Consider the following 6012-nt stretch of genomic DNA (forward strand, 5'->3'; position numbering starts at 1 on the left):
TAGAGAAAGCATACGATAATCTTTCTTTCTCAAATTATGATAAAACAGATTTTATCTATAAATAAGTAAAAAAAAATGGCTTGGTTCTTTAATTGTCAAAGTCCAAAATAAATCTTGCTTTTGGCATGCAACCTTCTACATGTTTTTATTAAATCACCTGACTGAATGTTGCAATACTACTAAAATACATCTTTATTTTCCCTCTATTACTGCGTTAAGTATGAGCTTTGAGAGACACCCCCCCCCTCCAATTTCCAACACTTTAAACTGCTAAGTTGTAGAGTTCGTGATACTTTGTGCCAATGCAAGAGCTTGTACAGAGTTCAACGTTTTGCTTCCTGAGTATTTCAGGATATTTTTTTCAGGTTTCTAGCCTCTAGCACAAGGCTTTTCGAGCAATGTTCCATAGAACCCCAGGGTTCTGTGACAGCTCAGTGGGTTTCTTCAGAGACTAAAGGTGGAGGGAGGAATCCACTTGAATGCAGCCAATTCCCTATCACAGAGTTTTGCCTCCTGAGCAGGGGTTGTGGGAATTTTTGTTTCTTTAAACTAACAGGGTCTGCTGCCTGTAAAAAGTGTAAAAACCCTTGCTCTAGAGTAGCTAATACAGTGACATCCAAATAGCATCCTGCCATTGGTGAGATATCATCAGTATGCTGATGATACTCAGTTATACATCTCTGCCCAGGTGAGTTAAGCGATGCCGCGACTGCCCTTTCCCAGTGCCTGGAGGCTGTTGAGGTCTGGATGGGGAACAAGAAGTTGAAGCTGAACCCTGGCAAGATGGAATGGCTGTGGGTTCAGGGCTCTTTGGTTTCCAGAGAATTACCATCTTTGGTTCTGGATGGGGTTGCACTTCCCCAGATGGACCCTGTGCGTAACCTGGGGGTTCTCCTGGACTCACGGCTCCTGCTCAAAGAGCAGTGGCAGCCGTGGCCAGGAGACCCTTTGCACAATTGTGTGTTGTGCACCAGCTACACCCATTCCTGGACCAACAGGCCCTTCTCACGGTCACCCACGCCCTAGGCACCTCCCATTTGGACTGTTGTAATGTGCTGTACATGGTGCTGCCCTTGAGAAGTATCCAGAAGCTTCAATTGGTTCAAAATGCAGCGGCCCGCATAGTTTTGCACAAGCCTAGACATGCCCATGTGTCACCTCTTTTGCAGGAGCTGCATTGGTTGCCAATTTGCTTCCAGGTCCAATTCAAGGTGCTGGTTATCACCTTTAAAGCCCTACGTGGCATGGGGCCAGGTTATTTGCAGGACCGCCTTTCCCCAGTCATATCCACCTGGCCCACCAGAGTGGGGAGGCAGGGCATGTTGTGGGTCCCTTCAGTTAGGGAGGTACATCTAGTGGGACCAAGGAAAAGGGCCTTCTTCGTGGGGGCTCCCTCCCTTTGGAACATCATTCCCCCAGATGTAAGATTGTGTCATGAGTACTGATGGTGGGCAGGAGGAGGCCCCTATCCAGGGGGAAAAGCGCATGCGTAGTTTAGAGGTTTTGAACTTTTCTTCAAAGAAACTCAGAGCAGACCCACCTTGAGTTTTGGGTTTATCTGTGTGGGTTTCCCACGGTCTTTCAGTTTGGCAGGATTTTCTGTCTACTAGAGTAGTTCAGTAAACACTAGAGACCAAGATACTGTCTCAGCATGGTTCTTCGCTCTAAGTTAGGACAGATTGGCCCCCTCCTTGCTCCTTTTCCAGAAGGCCCTGAAGACGTGGTTCTGTCAATGGGCCTGGGGACCCCAGGCTGCTTCGGAGCCAATCCAGTGGCTGGAATGAATGTGTTTGCTGCCGCTGGGGGGTGTTTATTGTGCTTTTATGCTTTTTAATTCTGTAAGCCGCCCAGAGTCACCGAGTGTGAGTTGGGCGGCCTTATAAATCTGTTTAAGAAATAAATAATAAATAAATAGCAGCTGTTGCTGTGGCCTTCTTCATCTTCCTGCAGTCTTGCTCCAGCAGGTAGCCCCTTGTAGCAAACTTTGCTTTCTCCCACATCATTTTTCTAATGGTAGACATCTCTTCCTCTGCACCAGCCACTACCAGCTTCTCAGGTTGCAGTTGTCTCTATCCTCCAAGCCAACCGCCATGTGGCCATAGAATGCACACTGGTGACTGATGCTCAGCCATTTTTGGAGTGACAGGGGGGTAAGCCAGGAGGTGCATTTCATGGAAGATGAGCCAGTAGACAAGCTGCCCCATTTGCACAGTTCATCTTCCTTGGGCTGGTTGAGCAAGCTTTTAGGGGCTTACTAGATGAGCAGCCTGTTTTTTTTTCAAACGAAATTAAATAATGAAAATGGATATGTACTATAGAATTTGTATGTGAAACCAGCCAAAGAACCAGCAATTACGTGACATGAAGTGTCGTCAATGAAAAGCCACTGATTTTGGAGCTGTGCTGATTTTTACTCCCTGTTTCATTTTATTCTGAACATTTTTCATTTCAATTTTGCTGCAGTTCAGGTTTCTGCAAATAAGCAGTATTGCAGTTTGCCTGTTACAAGCAAGCTTGCAGATTACCTGCTTGGGAAATTCTCAGCACAGAATTTGATCTCCAGGTCTCAGAACATTAATTTTGCATTTGGCCACTGCAGCATCACATCCAGCCGCAGGAACAGTCTAAAGATGCTTGAAGAATAACTGGTTGGAAAGAAAGCAAATTATTTTCTGATACTGAGCAGGATGAACAGCTGAATCTCACCGCTACAAATATGGGAACTTGCGAAGCTGTCTGTTACAACTTCAGAAAAACAAAAAGAAGGGGGCCAGCCTCAGAATGGCTAGGAAGAAATAGAGGTACATGCTATCAAATCCAGTGTATTGAGCATTTCTTCTAGAAAGATAATATCTGTTAAAGAGAAACATGAGATCAAAGAGAAACATAAGCCGTTGTAAGTTACCAATATATTGTAAGGACGTGTTAGTGGTTTCTTAACATTCTATTTTTTTCAAGTACCTCTTCCCCCTTCCAGGGGCATCCATGGGGGTGTTAAAAAAAATCAAGATGATGACCGGATCATGCAGTCCTGGGCAGATACACCTTTCTCCCTTCTAGTTTTTGATGCTGCATCAGCTCAGTCTAGATCTTCATTCTTGCAGTGGGAGTGTCAATGAGTCAAACTGAGTTTAGAAAAGCAGCTATGGCTACCCTGCCCAATGAAAGCGGAAGAGATGAGAATGAAATTGGCAAGCGCTGTTTCCTACCGCTGGAAATGACAGAGATTTCAGCTCCTGCAAGCAAACACTCAGCTTGGTCCTTCTCTCAAAATTTATCATACATTTGAAAGGGAAAGCAAACAGCCTTCTCTCAAAAGAGAGATTCAACTGCAGAACCCAGGAAGCTGTGTCTGCAGTGAAATATGCCTTCAAGTTTGCCTACAGAACATCAGTTTTGCCACTGAGATGTGGCACATTTCCAAAATGGCCGTCATCATCTTATGGATTCTTCCAGCAGACTGAAACCTATTTTGGATTCAACCTAGTCCTTGCCAAATGGCATCTGAGTGGAAAGTTACTTCATGCTGGGCATCAGGTGATGCCCCCTGGTCTGATCTTACTAGCTCAGCTATTTTGCAAGAAGACCTCCTTAACCACAGTTCATTGCTAGATTTGGTGGCACAGTAATAACTTTATGGTCATTGAGAATCTTTCTTGAAAAGCTTTTTACTAAGAACAGCTACCTCCTGTCTGCTCTGCCCCTTTGATTCCACATACAGGGAATTTGCATCAGGAACTCCAGCAGAAGATGCTCAAAGATCTCCAACTTGGCTTTCTTTAATTAAATTAAAAATATCCAATGAAAAATGAAAACAAAAAATGCCCCAAATCTCCTGAAATAACAAGTTGCAAGATTTTTATGTCTGAACATAAGAACTCTTAATATTTTGGCAATTTTTAATTTTGTGGAATTAAAAATTAATTTAGATTTTTATAAAAAATTATAAGTTAAGGGCATTTCTTATGACCTGGTGGTGGTTTTGGAAGATCAATTAGAGGGAGTAGAAACATTAATGGGAAAATTAAAGGACTTTGGTACTGTATGCTAGCAGGTTTTGAGATTAATAATCAGAAGACAAAGATATTAACAGAAAATATGAAAATAAACAATCAAATAGAACTGATGTAGAAAACTGGTTTTAAGATTGATAAAAAAGTAAAATATGGTCATTATTATGACAAATATGAATTGTATGTTATTTCAAAATAATTATGTTAAGACATGGAATGAAATTAAGAAGGACATATTAAAATGGGAGAAATTAAAATTGTCACTGTTGGGGAGAATTTCTGTGATAAATATGAATGTTTTGCCTAGAATGAGGTTTTTGTTTCAGGCAATACCTGTTTTGACAACGAGCAATGGCAAAAAGATATATCTAAATTTGTATGGCAAGGGAAAAATCCATGAGTTAAATACCAAATGTCACAAGATGCAGAAGAAAGAGGAGGATTGGGTTTACCACATCTGAAATTGCATTTTGTAGATTGTTGTTTTGTTCAGATGAAAGAATGGCTGTTGCTGAGAAACAAAAGATATTTAGAGTCAGAAGAGCACAACCTGAGGTTTGTATGGCATAGATATTTATGGTATGATAAAGTTAAAGTTAATGTGGATTTTAAAAACCATTTTATTAGACATGCTATATTGAGAATATGGAATATACCTGGGCTGTGCCCAAAAACACCACTGTGGATCTCAGCACAAGAAACATTTTATAGAAGACAAACAACAGGCAAAGACAGATGGTTAACGTACTAGGAATTATTGGAGAATAATTCAAGGGGAATTTAATCACCAAGGGGAATATAAAATTAAATCAAGAGAGCAACTAATGACAGAAGGATATACTTGTCAATGGTTTCCCCATTTACCATTATCAGAAAGATTTAAAATGGATAAAAAGACTTATGGTATGGAGCAAAGCAAGAAGAATTTGAAGTGCAGTTGCGTACTGATGATGAACATGTAATTGCTAAAATGTATAAACTTTTGTTGACATTTGAAATGGAAGAAGAACAGGTTAAAGAATGTATGATAGTGGGCTAAGAATTTTGGTTATAATATATAGATGGATCAATGGGAAAATATGTGGTCAAAAGGGTTGAACTTTACATTATGTTATGATCTTAAAGATAATTTTTATAAAATGATGGATTGTTGGTACTTGACGCCAGAGAAATTATCTTGAATGTATAAAGGCATTTCAAATGTATGTTGGATGTGTGAATAACATGAAGGGATGTTTTATCATGTTTGGTGGACATGTAAAAAAGGTAAAAAAAAATTGGATTCAAATACACACATTGATACAGGGGATTTTAAAGATTAATACTCAATTGAAAGAACTTTTCCTTTTAGGATTGATGGATAAATAGAGTCATGGAAGATAATTTCAATATATGATTACTGTGGCAAGATTACTATATGCAGAAAGATGGTCAGCATTACCCACCATGGAGGAATGGCTGGTGAAATTGACAGAACTTGCCAAGATGGCCCAACTGACTTCTTTGATTAGAGAAAGATCATTATTGACATTCATCAATGACTGGAAACCCCTTAGGGATGTTTTGTGTAAAAAAGAAAATGCTTTTGTGACTTATGGCTTTGATGATTAGAAAGAATAGGTTATAGAAAGAAGGGGATTATGATGTAATCTTAGACAGAGAGGTTTGATTAGAATTGTATGTATAACTGCCAAGGGGAAGATCAGAAGCCACTTCTTTATATATACATTTTTTCATGTTACAGAAAACATGAATATATATTTATACTTATATATTTATGTCCCTTTCTTTTTTTTTCTTTTTCACATTTACTTTAATATTTTTTCTCTTTGAATGTATTTCTTAGTATATATGTAAAATCTTTTAATAAAAACTATTTTAAAAAGTGGTGCCGTCTGCCTGTGGAGTTGCTCACTCCTATTATATACATATAAAGAGAAGTTGGCTGACTTGGGCCCCATAATCATAACTGTAATCTCTACTTGACAAAAAGGACAGT

At 39.6% G+C, this 6012-nt stretch overlaps 1 protein-coding gene across 1 annotated transcript in view; it reads right to left on the bottom strand.

The window, feature by feature from the left end:
- Window positions 1-6012, bottom strand: part of LOC134502748 (disintegrin and metalloproteinase domain-containing protein 9-like) — a 658699-nt gene that overhangs the window by 497797 nt on the left and 154890 nt on the right. The gene's annotated exons all lie outside the window — the stretch shown is intronic.

The sequence above is a fragment of the Candoia aspera genome, chromosome 9 (assembly GCF_035149785.1).
Source record: "Candoia aspera isolate rCanAsp1 chromosome 9, rCanAsp1.hap2, whole genome shotgun sequence".
In the NCBI taxonomy this organism is placed as follows: Eukaryota; Metazoa; Chordata; class Lepidosauria; order Squamata; family Boidae; genus Candoia; species Candoia aspera.